At 38.5% G+C, this 13,682-nt stretch overlaps 1 pseudogene; it reads right to left on the reverse strand.

Annotated features, from left to right (window-relative positions):
* Nucleotides 1-600: 600 nt before the first annotated feature.
* On the reverse strand, nucleotides 601-7,952 carry LOC149990720 (obg-like ATPase 1; annotated as a pseudogene).
* Nucleotides 7,953-13,682: the final 5,730 nt, after the last annotated feature.

Consider the following 13,682-nt stretch of genomic DNA (forward strand, 5'->3'; position numbering starts at 1 on the left):
GACACTGTTATGTGCCAGCTAGGTGGCATTACCCTCCAGGACTGGAGCAAGGTTGTCCAGGAGGTTGAATTTGTCCTTAATCAACATTCAATGTATGGTGCTATTTCTTTGATAGTTGTGATTTACAAGTGCAGGAATCAAAGAGTGGGAATACCAGCTGCACTAATCACAATTTTACCTAGTGAACTAATGGCAAAATTTTCTTTTTCTGTTAAAAATTTTAATGAGTGTAAACAGCAGTAATACTTAAAATGTACATTAGCTGAAGATTAAAAAATGGGAAAGCCACATTGTCAAATGTGTCAGGTTTGGCATACATGATGGAAATTAATAAAGTATCATGAGAGTAATATGGTTCCTGAAAAGCTGCTACAATTTGGAGTAGGGTCTTAATCAGGTGAAAGGGAAAGTTGTTTACATTAGTGAACTTGCATTTCATTGGAGGTACACGGTATTTTAATTTTAAAAAAAGTAAAAATAATTCTACTTGTAGAATATTCCCATCCCCCAACTATTTGTCCCTTCAAATTTCAGAAATTTTAATTAAAAAATTCATATTACTTTTGGAAATTATACACTTATCTAAGTAATAACTAAAACTTATTTATTCTTTGGTTGCTGAGGTGTATTAAATTTGAAGAAGATAATATTTCCATCTTCAACAATTTCTGCCTTATTGTCTGTACTTGGCAGCAGCTTTGACCACATTCTTAGAACCTCCCTATTTAAAATCTTCATATTTCAATACTTCAGCCAAAATCAATCTTTTTAAAAAATCTGTGTGAATCGTTTTTTGCAGCTTGAGGAACCTTTGTTTCTTTCCTCATGGTCCATGCATGCACTTCATCTGGGCTTGCAGTGAAAAAGTATTCTAGTTGGAGTACTGCAAACCTTCCCTTAATGATCTTTGGAAAAGCTCTGTGTCATGTTCACTTCCAGATACTTCTGTCCCTCCTCAGCACTCAATTCTTGCAACTTGAGTTCCAAGGTCCCACTAAAAGGAATGACCATGACACCTGGGTCATACCTGTCCACACATTATTTAATTGTAAAAACACCATTTGTTTTTTTTTTAATATAGTCTTTTTCAGAAAGATTAACCAAGTATACCATTGTTTTTGAAGTATGAAATGTGTTTATTCAACACTTCAATCTCTTTGACTTTGTACGTTATGTCACATTCAGTTTTTAATCTCCTCCTCTCACAACAAGTTTTTCTAGTTTATCCGTAATGGACCCAATCAATTCTTCATCTTTAAGCTGAAAGTCTTCATGTATTATTTCTTTTTAAAGTACATTTTATTGATTATGCTATCACAGTTGTTCTAATTTTTTAGCCATTGTCCCCCTCCAGCAGTCCACCCCTTAGTTCATGGATCCTGAATGTAAGTTCTTTTCCTTCACCATTTACTATACTATTCTTTTTTTTTCTTTTTATTTTATATTTTGGTTTTCAATAACAGTTATCCCATATTTGCCTCATTGCTCTCCTCCACCCAGCCAACCCCTTCTCCCACGATCATATTCCTCCCCGTTGTCCATGTCCATGAGTCATTTATACACGTTCCTTGACTAAACCTTTTCCTTCCTTATACCCCTTCTCTCCCTCCCCCCTCCACCCTATTGACTGCTATTCTGCTCTTTGTCCTATTTAGTTCATTTGTTTATGTTGTTTTCTAGTTTTCTGTATTAGGTGGTATCATATGGTATTTTTCTTTCTTTGCCTGGCTTATTTCACTAAGCATAATTCTCTCTAGTTCCATCCATGTTGTCAAAAATGGCAGGAGTTGCTTCTTTCTCTCTGCTACATAGTATTCCATTGTGTAAATGTACCACAGTTTTGTGATCCACTCATCTACAGATGAGAACTTGGGCTGTTTCCAGCACTTAGCTATCGTAAACAGTGCTGCTATAAACATAGGGGTGCATAAGTTCTGTTGAATTAGGGTTTTAGAATTTTTTAGGTATAATCCTAACAGTGGATCGCTGGTTCAAAAGGCAGTTCCATTTTTCGTTTTTTGAGGTAATACCATACTGTTTTCCATAGTGGCTACACCAGTCTGAATTGCCACCAACAGCACAGTAGGGTTCCCGTTTCTTCACATCCTCGCCAGCACTTGTTAGTTGTTGATATTTTTTTTTCACTTTGAAAATCAGTACAGGACTTCTTTATTATAAATATAAAGAATAAAAAATAGCTGCAGGGCAAAATCTCTTTATCGCTCTACTTTTTTTTTAACTTTAAGGTAAAAAGAACTGGGTTAGCTTCAGTTCCTCAGCCAGTTATCTAAATGTGTGTATGGATCACATTAAAATGTGTAAAAAAGTGGTGGTTTTTGACAGGGGTATTTTTTCTAAATATCTCCCTTTCCCCAGGCTCACTCAGTCCTTTCTTAAATAATTTTATTCTCAGTTACAGTTTGTATTCAATACTATTATTATTATTTTTTAAATTCAATATGTTTTTTTTTTTTTGCTTTTTTTTTTTTGGATTTTCAATTACAGTTGTCCCACTTATCCCCGATTTCTCTCACCCACACAGCCCACCCTTTCTCCCACAATCATTTCCCTCCCCGTTGCCCATGTCCATGAGTCATTTATTCATATTCTTTGACTAAACCCATCCCTTACTTATCCCCCTTCTCTCCGTCCCCCCTTCCCCCTATTGACTGCTATTCTGCTCTTTGTCCTATTTAGTTTGTTTGTTTGTGTTGTTCTTTAGTCTCCTGTATTAGGTGATATCATATGGTATTTTTCTTTCTTTGCCTGGCTTATTTCACTAAGCATAATTCTCTCTAGTTTCATCCATGTTGTTGCAAATGGCAGGAGTTCCTTCTTTCTTTCTGCTACATAGTATTCCATTGTGTAAATTTACCACAGGTTTTTGATCCATGCATCTACAGATGGGCATTTAGGATGTTTCCAGCACTCAGCTATTGTAAACAGTGCTGCTATGAACATAGGGGTGCATAAGTTCTTTTGAATTAGTGTTCTAGGATTTTTTGGGTATAGGTCTAGCAGTGGAATCGCTCGTTCAAAAGGCTGTTCCATTTTTAGTTTTTTGAGGTAATTCCATACTGTTTTCCACAGTGGCTGCACCAGTCTGCATTCCCACCAACATTGCACTAGGGTTCCCGTTTCTCCACATCCTTGCCAGCACTTTTTGTTTGTTCATTTGTTGATGATGGCCATTCTGACTGGTGTAAAATGGTATCTCATTGTGGTTTTTATTTGCATCTCCCTGATGGCTAATGATGTAGAGCATTTTTTCATGTGTCTATGGACCTTCTGTATGTCCTTTGCAGAGAAGTGTTTGTTCAGTTCCTTTGCCCATTTTTAATTGGGTTGTTTGTTTTCTTGATGTTGAGTCGTATAAGCTCTTTATATATTTTGGAAATCAGTCCCCTGTCTGTGATGTCATTGGCAAATATGTTTTCCCATATGGTTGGTTTCCTTTTCATCTCACTGATGTTTTCTTTTGCTGAGCAGAAACTCTTTAGTTTGATGTAGTCCCATTTGTTTATTTTTTTCTTTATTTCTCTTGCCTTAGGAGATGTATCCGTGAAGATATTGTTACATGAGATATATGAAATTTTCCTGCCTGTGTTTTCATCTAGGACTTATATGGTGTCACGGCTTATATTTAAGTCTTTGATCCATCTTGAGTTTATTCTCATGTGTGATGTAAGTTGGTGGTCTAGTTTCATTTTTTTACAAGCCCCTGTCCAGTTATCCCAGCACCATTTGTTAAAGAGGCTCTTCTCACTCCATTTTATGTTCCTTCCTCCTCTATCAAATATTAGTTGACCATAGAGGCCTGGGTTTATTTCTGGGCTCTCTATTCAGTTCCACTGATCTATATGTCTGTTCTTATGATAGTACCAGACTGTTTTGATCACAGTCGCTTTGTAATATTGTTTGATATCTGGTATTGTGATTCCTCCTGTTGTGTACTTCTGTCTCAAGATTGCTTTTGCTATTCGGGGTCAGCTTTGGTTCCATATGAATTTTTGGAGTATTTGTTCTAGGTCTCTGAAATATGTCGTTGGTATTTTAATAGGGGTTGCATTGAATCTGTACATTGCTTTGGGTAGTATGGCCATTTTGACGATGTTGATCCTTCCCATTCAAGAACATGGTATTTGTTTCCATTTATTTGTATCTTCCTTAATTTCTTTCTTCATTGTTGTGTAATTTTCAGAGTAGAGGTCTTTTATCCATTTGGTTAAGTTTACTCCTAGGTATTTTATTTTTCTTGTTGCTGTAGTACATGGTATTTTCCTTTTTGTCTCTGTCTCTGATATTTTATCGTTGGTCATCCGGTCCAGGGCTTTTGTGTGCAGGGAGATTTTGGATTACTGTTTCAATTTCCTTCCTTGTTATTGGTCTGTTGAGACTTTCTCCTTCTTCTTGATTCAGTTTTGGAAGGTTATATGTTTCTAGAAATGTGTCCATTTCTTCTAGGTTGTCGAATTTCTTGCCATACAGTTGTTTGTAGTAATTTTTTACAATTGTTTGTATTTCTGTGGTATCAGTCATAATTTATCCTCTTTCATTTCTGATTTTGTTTATTTGTCTCTTCCCTCTTTTTTTCTTGATGAGCCTGGGTAGAGGCTTGTCGCTTTTGTTTATTTTTTAGAAGAACCAGCTCCTAGTTTTGTTGATCTTTTGAATTGTTTGTTTGGTCTCTATGTTATTTAATTCTGCTCGGATCTTGCTGATTTCCTTCCTCCTTCTTGCTCTAGGCTTTGTTTGTTGTTGTTGTTCTAGTTCTTGTAGTTATAGTGTTAGATTTTTTATTTGAAATTCTTCTATCCTTTTCAGATATGCCTGTATTGCTCTGAACTTCTCTCTTAGGACTGCTTTTGCTGTGTCCATATGTTTTGGGCTGTTGTGTGTTCATTATCATAAGTTTCCAGAAACTTCTTGATTTCTTCTTCCTGATGTCATTGTCAACCCATTCATTATTTAATAGCATGTTATTCACTCTTCATGAATTTGGGTGTCTTTGATTTTTTTTCTCTGAGGTTGATTTTTAGTTTTAAGGCATTGTGATCTGAAAAGATGCTTGATATAATTTCAATTTTATTCAATTTGTTGTGGCTTGTTTTGTGTCCTATCATGTGGTCTCTCTTTGAAAATGTCCCAAGTGCCTTTGAAAAGAATGTATATTTTGCTTCTTTGGGGTGAAAAGTTTTATATATATCAGGTAAGTCCATGTGGTTTAGTGTGTTGTTCAATGCCTGTGTATCCTTGGTGTTTCCTTGCTTCGATGACCTGTCTATTGTTGATAATGGAGTGTTGAAGTCCCCTACTATGAGTGTGTTGTTGTTAATATCCTTCTTGTGGTCTTCTAGTATTTCCTTTATTTATTTGGGTGCTGCTATGTTGGGTGCATATATGTTTATCAGTGTTATATCTTCTTGATGGATTGTTCCCTTAAGTATTATGAAATGTCATTCTCTGTCTCTTTTTATTACCCTTGCTTTGAAATCCGTTTTGTCTAATATGAGGACTGCTACTCTGGCTTTTTTTTTTTTTTTTAATGTCTGTTTGCTTGGAATACTTTTTTATATACCTTTACTTTCAGTGTATGTAAATCTTTTGTTTTGAGGTGTGTTTCTTATAGAAAGCAAATATGTGGGTCCTATTTGCTTATCCATTCTGTTACCCTATGTCGTTTAATTGGAGCATTAATCCATTTACATTTAAAGTTATTACTGACATGTATTTATTCATTTCGTTTTGTACCTCTGTTCCTCTTCTCTTTTTTTTCTTCCTTTTTCTTAAAAAGCATCTCTTGCAATGCTGGTTTTGTGGAGATGTATTCTTTTAGTCTTCCTTTGTCTGAGAAACTCCTTATTTCACCTTCTATTTTGAATGAGAGCCTTGCTAGGTAGAGTATTCTTGGTTGTAGGCCTTTGTTTTTCATTGCCTGAAATATTTTTGACCATTCCCTTCTGGCTTGTGGTGTTTCTGTTGAGAAATCGGTTGAGAGCCTTATTGGAGCTTTCTTGTATATTATTTGCTGTTTTTTTCTTGCTGCTTCCAGGAATCTCTCTTTGTCTTTGAATGTTGCCATTTTAATTATGATATGCCTCGGAGTGGGTTTTTTAGGGTTCCTCTTCATTGGAACTCTCTGTGCTTCCTGACCTTGCATAACTTTTGTTCTCATCAGGTTTGGAAAATTTTCTGTCATTATTTCTCCTATCAGCTTTTCTATTCCTCGTTCCTCTTCTCCCTGTTTAATTCCAATGACTCTGATGTTGTTTTTCCTCATGCTGTCCTTTAATTCCTTTTCATCTTCTTCATACTTTTTCAATCTTTTTTCATTTTGTTTTATGGTCTGGGAATTTGTTTCTACATTATCCTCTAGCTCACTGATCTGATCCTCTGCTTCGTTTAGTCTGCCTTTGATTGATTCTACTGTGCTTTTCAGTTCAGAGATTGTATTCTTCATTTCTTCCTGGTTCTTGTTAATAGTTTCTATGTCTTTTTTTATGCTGGTGTAGTTCTCCGTAAGTTCCCTGTAATTTTCTTAAAGCTGTTGGTAACTTCCTTGGAGGTTGTCATAGTTGTTTTTGAGGTTGTTGAGTATATTAATCTTCTTCACCACCATTGTTTTAATTTTACGTCTGACATTTGGGCTATGTCTATTCTATCTACCTCTCTTTCTGGGTATTCCTCTTTTCTTTTCATTGAGAGGTTGTTTCTGCTTCTTACCATGTTGGATTCTTCTTTTTTTTTTTTCTGGGGGTTGGGTTTGTCTGCTTTGATTTCCCACCTTTGTGGTATGAGATTCTTTATAGAACATCTAGGGGTTTCGGTGATGCAGTCTCTTTGACCTCCTGAGCCTGAGATTCTTGGGATACCCTTTATGTCATTCGTTTATGCTCTCTGGTTATATTTCAGATACTCTTTGGTAGGATCTTCCCTCTGGCTATCTAATTGAGCGTCACTCTGTCCAATTTGTCTTGAGTTTTTTAGTAGAGATGCTGCTAATAACATAAACACACAGCCCAGGCAGGAAACCCACACCCTCAAAGATTTCCCCACCCTCTATCCAGCTATCATCAGCCAATGAGCCAGTATTAATATAAATGTAGAGAGATTATAGCTTTTATACTATAGGAAGCATAGATAAGAGTTGTTTTTCAGGAGAAAAAATATGATTTTTGAGAGAAGGGATGATAGATTAATAATAGTAACAAGTAGTGTTGAGACTATGCAAGATATTAGGTAATATTTTCATTGTATTTTAATAACGAATAAAGAAAAGGAAGAAAGAATCCAGAATATACTAAGAAACTGGGATTGTATAGCATTAGATTTATATAGTAGTTATATTCTATTTATTTAGTGTGAAAGGGAGGCTAAACTAGATACAGAAACAAACAAAAATTAAAGTAGAAGGGTGAGAAGGAGAGAGTGTATGAAACAAATTAAAGATATAGCTTTTTATGAAAAAAAAATTTTAAGGTAAAAATTAAAGTTAAATTTAAAATTAAAAATAAGAAATTAAAAAAGTAAAATAAAATAAAATCCAAATTAAAAAACTAAAATAGAAATAAAAATTTAAAAAATATATAAAAGGAATGTTTTTACTCAGTTCAGCGTTTGTGTGTCATCTTCTTTTTCTGCATCCACAGCTGCTCTAATGAGGCGGGCCAGAGGTACCTGTTTCTTGCAGCAGCGGTGTCCGCCCTCGGTGGCCGGCATGTCACGTTCTTTTGGCTCCTGTTGGAGCCGCCGGAGGCACTTTTCTGCATGCGCCCATATGTTCGCAAGGTGGCCTTCACGCTAGCTTCAGGCCTGCCTAGCCACCCTCTCGTTGTTGGTCTCTCGCCTCTTGGGGCGGAACCCTGGACACTTGTGCACAGTGAAAGTGAGCATCTGTGAGTTGCTACTGCCCACTGTTTCCACACCACAGCTGCCCGCCGTTCCCGCACCATCCTGGTCAGGCATGAGCAGAGCCTGAGCAAGTGGTCTGCGCTCCGGCCTGGTGCCCACTGGAGCTGGCCAGGGGTGTCTGCGCATGGTCTTCTGCGTGCCCAGCGGACCCTCCCTGTCCCCGTTGGGGCACTGATCTTATGTTTGTTTGGGTGTGTCCGAGGGGTACCTAAACGTGCGGCCCAGTGCACCTGGGCCAGTGAATGAGTGCACTTCCTTATGTGTGCCCACGCGACCCAAGGGGAGGTTTGGGGAGTGGTCGAGTGCACTTCTGCACCTGCGCTCCTCAAGAATGTCCTATCACCCCCAACCTTTTCTTCCCTCTCCGCAGTTCACAAGAGAAAAATATAAAGGAAAGTCACGTTCTCACATGCACAGCAGTACACTGTATCTTGTCTTTCAGCATCAATGCCACTTGGTCCAGTCCTGTCTCTGCCAGCGGGCAGAGATCCGCTCTCCTCCGGATTCCTCTCTGGGGAAGCCTGTGGTCACCAAAAAGCCTTTGTGTACTTCCAGCCACACAGCTCGGGTAGCCACCCTAGTCAGAAATCCCATCTCATCCCTTTTTCCTCTGCTATCCTCACCAAACAGGTCGTTCCCAGATGGTTTTCTGTAATCCAGCAGTGCCCAGGTTCCACTCCTGCCAGTGTCCAGCTGCTCACTAAGATGTTCTGTCTGTAATTAGTCCAAACTACAGATGGGTCTCGAGAGCTAGAAAGCACAGCCTCCCCTCAATCTTCCACCATCTTCCTGTCTACTATACTATTCTTAACATCCCCTGTCTTATTTTGTTCCTACCAATCATGCTTCTCTTTTTAAAAAGATTTCATTTATTTTTAGACAGAGAGGAGGGAAAGGAGAAAGAGAGGAAGAGAAACATCAATCTGTGGCTGTCCCTCAGGTGCCCCCAACAGGGGGCCTGACCTGCAACCCAGGCATGTACTCAGACTGGGAACTAAACTGGCGACTCTTTAGTTCTCAGGATAGCTCTCAATCCACTGAGCCAAACCGGGCAGGGCTGTTCCTACCAATTATGCTTCTTAATCCCTGTACCTTTTCCCCTGTTTTTCCTGTTCCCCCTCCCCACTGATAACCCTCCATATGATCCCCATATCTATGATTCTGTTCAAGTTTTTGTTGTTTGCTTAGTTATTTTTTTAATTCAGTTGTTGATAGTTGTGAAGTTGTTGCCTCTTTAATGTTCATAGTTTTGTTCTTCTTCTTAAAGAAGGTCCTTTAACATTTCATATAATACTGGTTTGGTGATAGTGAACTCCTTTAGCTTTTTCTTGTCTAGGAAGCTCTTTATCATCCCTTCTATTCTAAATGATAGCTTTGCTGGATAGAGTAATCTTGGTTTTATGTCCTTGCTTTTCATCACTTTGAATACTGCTTGCCAGTCCCTTCCTGCTTACAAAGTTTCCTTTGAGAAGTCAGCTGACAATCTTATGGGAACTCCTTTGTAGGTAACTCTGCTTTTCTCTTGCTGCTTTTAAGATCCTCTCTTTATCTTTAACTGTTGGCATTTAATTATGATGTGTCTTGGTGTGTTCCTCTTTGGGTCTAACTTGTTTGGGACGCTCTGTGCTTCCTGGACTTGTATATGTCTATTTCTTCAGCCCAATTAGGGAAGTTTTCTTTCCTTATTTTTTCAAATAAGTTTTCAATTTCTTGCTCTTCCTCTTCTCCTTCTGGCATCCCTATGATTCAGGTGTTGGTATGTTTAAAGTTGTTTCAGAGGTTCCTAAGCCTATCCCCATTTGTTTAAATTCTTGTTTCTTATTTCTGTTCTGGTTGAATGTTTATTTCTTCCTTGTTTCCAAATTGTTAATTTGAATTCTGGCTTCCTTCCTTTCACTATTGGTTACCTGTGGATCTTTCCTTATTTTACTTAGTATAAACTTCATTTCTTCCTTTATGTTGTTGTACTCAATGAGCTCTCTGAGTGTTTTGAACTCTGCATCTGATAGGTTGGCTATCTCTGTTTCATTGAGTACTTTTTCTAGGGTTATAGTTTTTTCTTTCATTTCGGCCATATTTCTTTGTTCCCTCAATTTGGCAGCCTCCCAATCTTTCTTTCTGTGTGTTATGTAGAGCTGCTTCGACTTCCTGTTTTAGGGCACCTGTTAAGTTGTATGGGGCAGAGACTGAGGTATTCACCATGATGAGGTAATCCACTTTTCCACTGTGACTCTCTGTGGGGGGAAGGCTCAGAGAGGGGACAATGCCACTGTCTGTATTCTGGAGGTTTTCCTGGCACTCGTTCCATTTTCAGTCACTTCACCCACTTCCTGTATGCAACTGGCACTCTTCCAGCTGCTGCCCTGGTGGTTGTTTGCAGAGTGGGTGGGTTTGCATATGTTCTAAGTCTATGTGGACCCTTTAAGGGGAAAAATCTCTCAGTTTCTTCTGCCGCCACAACCTCCACAGTTTTTTACAGTCAGAAGTAATGAGGATTTCTCTTCTCAGTGCTGGAACCCTGCACTGTCTGTTCTGGCCTGGGGTTTGGATCACTTTCTCCCAAAGTATCTCTCCCATTTTTTATTCACCATACATGAATGTGGGACGGTCTGTTTTGCTGCCACCACCACCACCTCTCTGTGCCATACTACATCTCTGCCCATGTCCACCCATCTCCATCTGGATGAATGTGACTTTTTAAAATCCTTGGTTGTCGGACTTCCATACAGCTCAATTTTCTGATCCTTGCGGGTGTTATTTGTTTTGAGATCTGGTTATAATTCTTTCTATGGCTGCACAAGGAGGCAAAGCATTTTTACCTATGCCTTCATCTTGACTGGAAGTCCCGTGTATTATTTCTCTATCTCAGATAAGATCTATACTTCCTTCAAAAATGTGTGATACCATCACCTTCAAAAGCACATGTTAGATAAAAGATTCCATGACAGCACTAATGTGATGTAAAAGAAATTTCCCAGACTTTGTCCATTGTGAGCTCCTTTTAGAAGACCAGCAACATCCACTGCATTTAGAAAGACAGGGATTTTGCTTACTGGTTTGTGATCCTGGCAAAGATAATCAAACCTTTCATCTGACACAGGTATTCTGCTCTCAGTAGGATCAATAGTCTAGAAAGGGAAGCTTTCTTAAGGCTGATTATTGGTTAATACATTGAAAGAGAAGACTTCCCTATATTTGGCAATCCAATAATACCAATTTTCAAGGAAGTTACAAATCTTCCAATGATTGGGGGTGGTTTATTTCCATCACCTCACTTTTGGGGCAGGTAATGACACAGGGTCCCAGAGGCAGCAGCAGATGAGTTCTACCAGCAGCAAAATGCATGAGGAATGAAGATAGAACACAGGACTGGCCCTTCTTCCCAGAGGCAGGCATCTCAGTGGCAGCAGTGGAAAGGGGCAAAAGGTTTTGTTTTTGCTTCATTCGACTATTTTCTGAGCTGGGATGGAAATCCATGGCATTCATCAATGTAATTTGCCACTTGTGTTCTCCCCTAGCCTACTAGACTGTGATGGACCCATTCAAGCTCCAAGACTGACAGGGAAGACGTCAGTCCTCCGGGAAGCCCCTTGAGAGAATTTGGAACACTGTATGCATGGCTCTATTCTTTTATTCTTCAATAGAAACTGAGAGCTGGGATTTTTTGTCTTCTTGCTCTGTGCTGAACAGAAATGAGAACTATGGTGTTTGCCAACCCAAGTTGCTGTCTTCATATTTACCAGGCTGCTAGACTGTGGTGGATGGACCCATCCAAAATCCGATGCTGGCAGGTCAGAGGTCTTTCCTCTGGGAAGTTTTCTGAGAAAAGTTAGGGCTATATGCAGAAACTATCCTTATCCCTCCCTTGGGAAAATCAAGAGCATAGGGTTTTCTTTCTAATCTTATAGCATTGCAACCAAGGGCAGGGACTTTGGCAAGAGGGTATTCTGAATCTCCCCACAAGCTGCAGTCTTCTTTCATGGTTGTTCTGATTGTATGTAAGAGGCTCTCATTTAGTTTCTAGATTTCTCTCACACAAAGTTTGCCTGTGAAGTCTTGCTGAATTTGGACTTTGGTAAGAGAAAAAGTGGCCCAGGATTCCTTGGTGCCATATTGCTCATGCCACTCTCAAGGTTTTTTAAAGGTGTTGTTAAGGTGGATCAAATATAAGTTTTACTATAGGATTAATTTAACCTTACTACTAAGGTATAATTGTAGGCTGAATAATTACTCCTTCTTCCAAAGATATAGTCACCTATAAACTCTCAGAATGCATCGACATTACATTATGTAGCAAAAGTGTGAATATTACTGTATATGTAAAAATATGTGATTAAGTTTGGGATCTTGAAAAGAAGAATTTATCCTAACTTATCTGGGTAGGTTCTAAATACAATTATATGTATGCTTATGAGAAAGGCAGAAGGAGTTCTCACACACAAACACACACACACTCACAAAGGATAAGGTGTTGTGAAAATATAAGCAAAGATTGTAATGAGTGATGCAGGCATGAGCCAAGAAATGCCAGATAATCCATCAGTTACCAGAGGCAAAAAGAGACAAAGAACACATTATCCTCTATAACCTCTGGAGAGAGTGTGGTCTTGAGGACACATTGATTTTATGCTACTGGCCTCCAGAACTGTGAAGGATAAAACTTCTGTTGTTTTTTTAATGTCACTCCTCTACAGTTCTCCCAATTTTTCTCCCACTGTTTTTCTCTCCCCAGTCCCCTCCAATCCCAGAAGCAGTCCCCACCCTGTTGTCCATGTCCATGGGTCATTTATACCTGTTCATTGACTAGAATCTTCCCTTTATTTCACCAATGATCCCCCTTCCCCTTCTCCTCTGAACATTGTCAGTCTATTCCTTGTTTCCATGACTCTGGTTCTATTTTACTTGTTTGTTTGTTTTGTTAATTAGGTTCCTCTTGGCCTACAACCAAGAATACTCTACCCAGCAAGGCTCTCATTCAAAATAGAAGGTGAAATAAGGAGTTTCTCAGACAAAGGAAGACTGAAAGAATACATCTCCACCAAACCAGCACTGCAAGAGATGGTAAAGGGAATATTCTAAGAAAAAGGAAGAGAAAAAACAAAAAAAGAGTAGAGGAACAGAGGTACAAAAGGAAATGAATAAATACATGTCAGTAACAACCTTAGATGTAAATGGATTAAATGCTCCCATTAAAAGACATAGGGTAACGGAATGGATAAGAAAACAGGACCCACGTATTTGCTGTCTACAAGAAACACACCTCAAAATAAAAGATTTACATAGACTGAAAGTAAAGGGATATAAAAAAGTATTCCAAGCAAACGGATCAGAAAAAAAAAGCCAGGGTAGCAGTCCTCATATCAGACAAAACGGATTTCAAAGCAAGGGCAATAAAAAGAGACAAAGAAGGACATTTCATAATACTTAAAAGAACAATCCATCAAGAAGATATAACACTGATAAACATATATGCACCCAATATAGGAGCACCCAAATACATAAAGCAAATACTAGAAGACCACAAGAAGGATATTAATAACAACACATTCATAGTAGGGGACTTCAACTCTCCATTATCAACAATAGACAGATCATACAAGCAAAGAAACACCAAGGATATACAGGCATTGAACAACACACTAAACCACATGGACTTAACTGATATATATAGAACTTTTCACCCCAAAGAAGCTAAATATACATTTTTTTCAAGGCACATGGGACATTTTCAATGATAGACCACATAATAGGACACAAAACAAGCCTCAACA

Source organism: Furipterus horrens, unplaced genomic scaffold (assembly GCF_987537825.1).
Source record: "Furipterus horrens unplaced genomic scaffold, mFurHor1.1.pri manual_scaffold_17, whole genome shotgun sequence".
Classification (NCBI taxonomy): Eukaryota; Metazoa; Chordata; class Mammalia; order Chiroptera; family Furipteridae; genus Furipterus; species Furipterus horrens.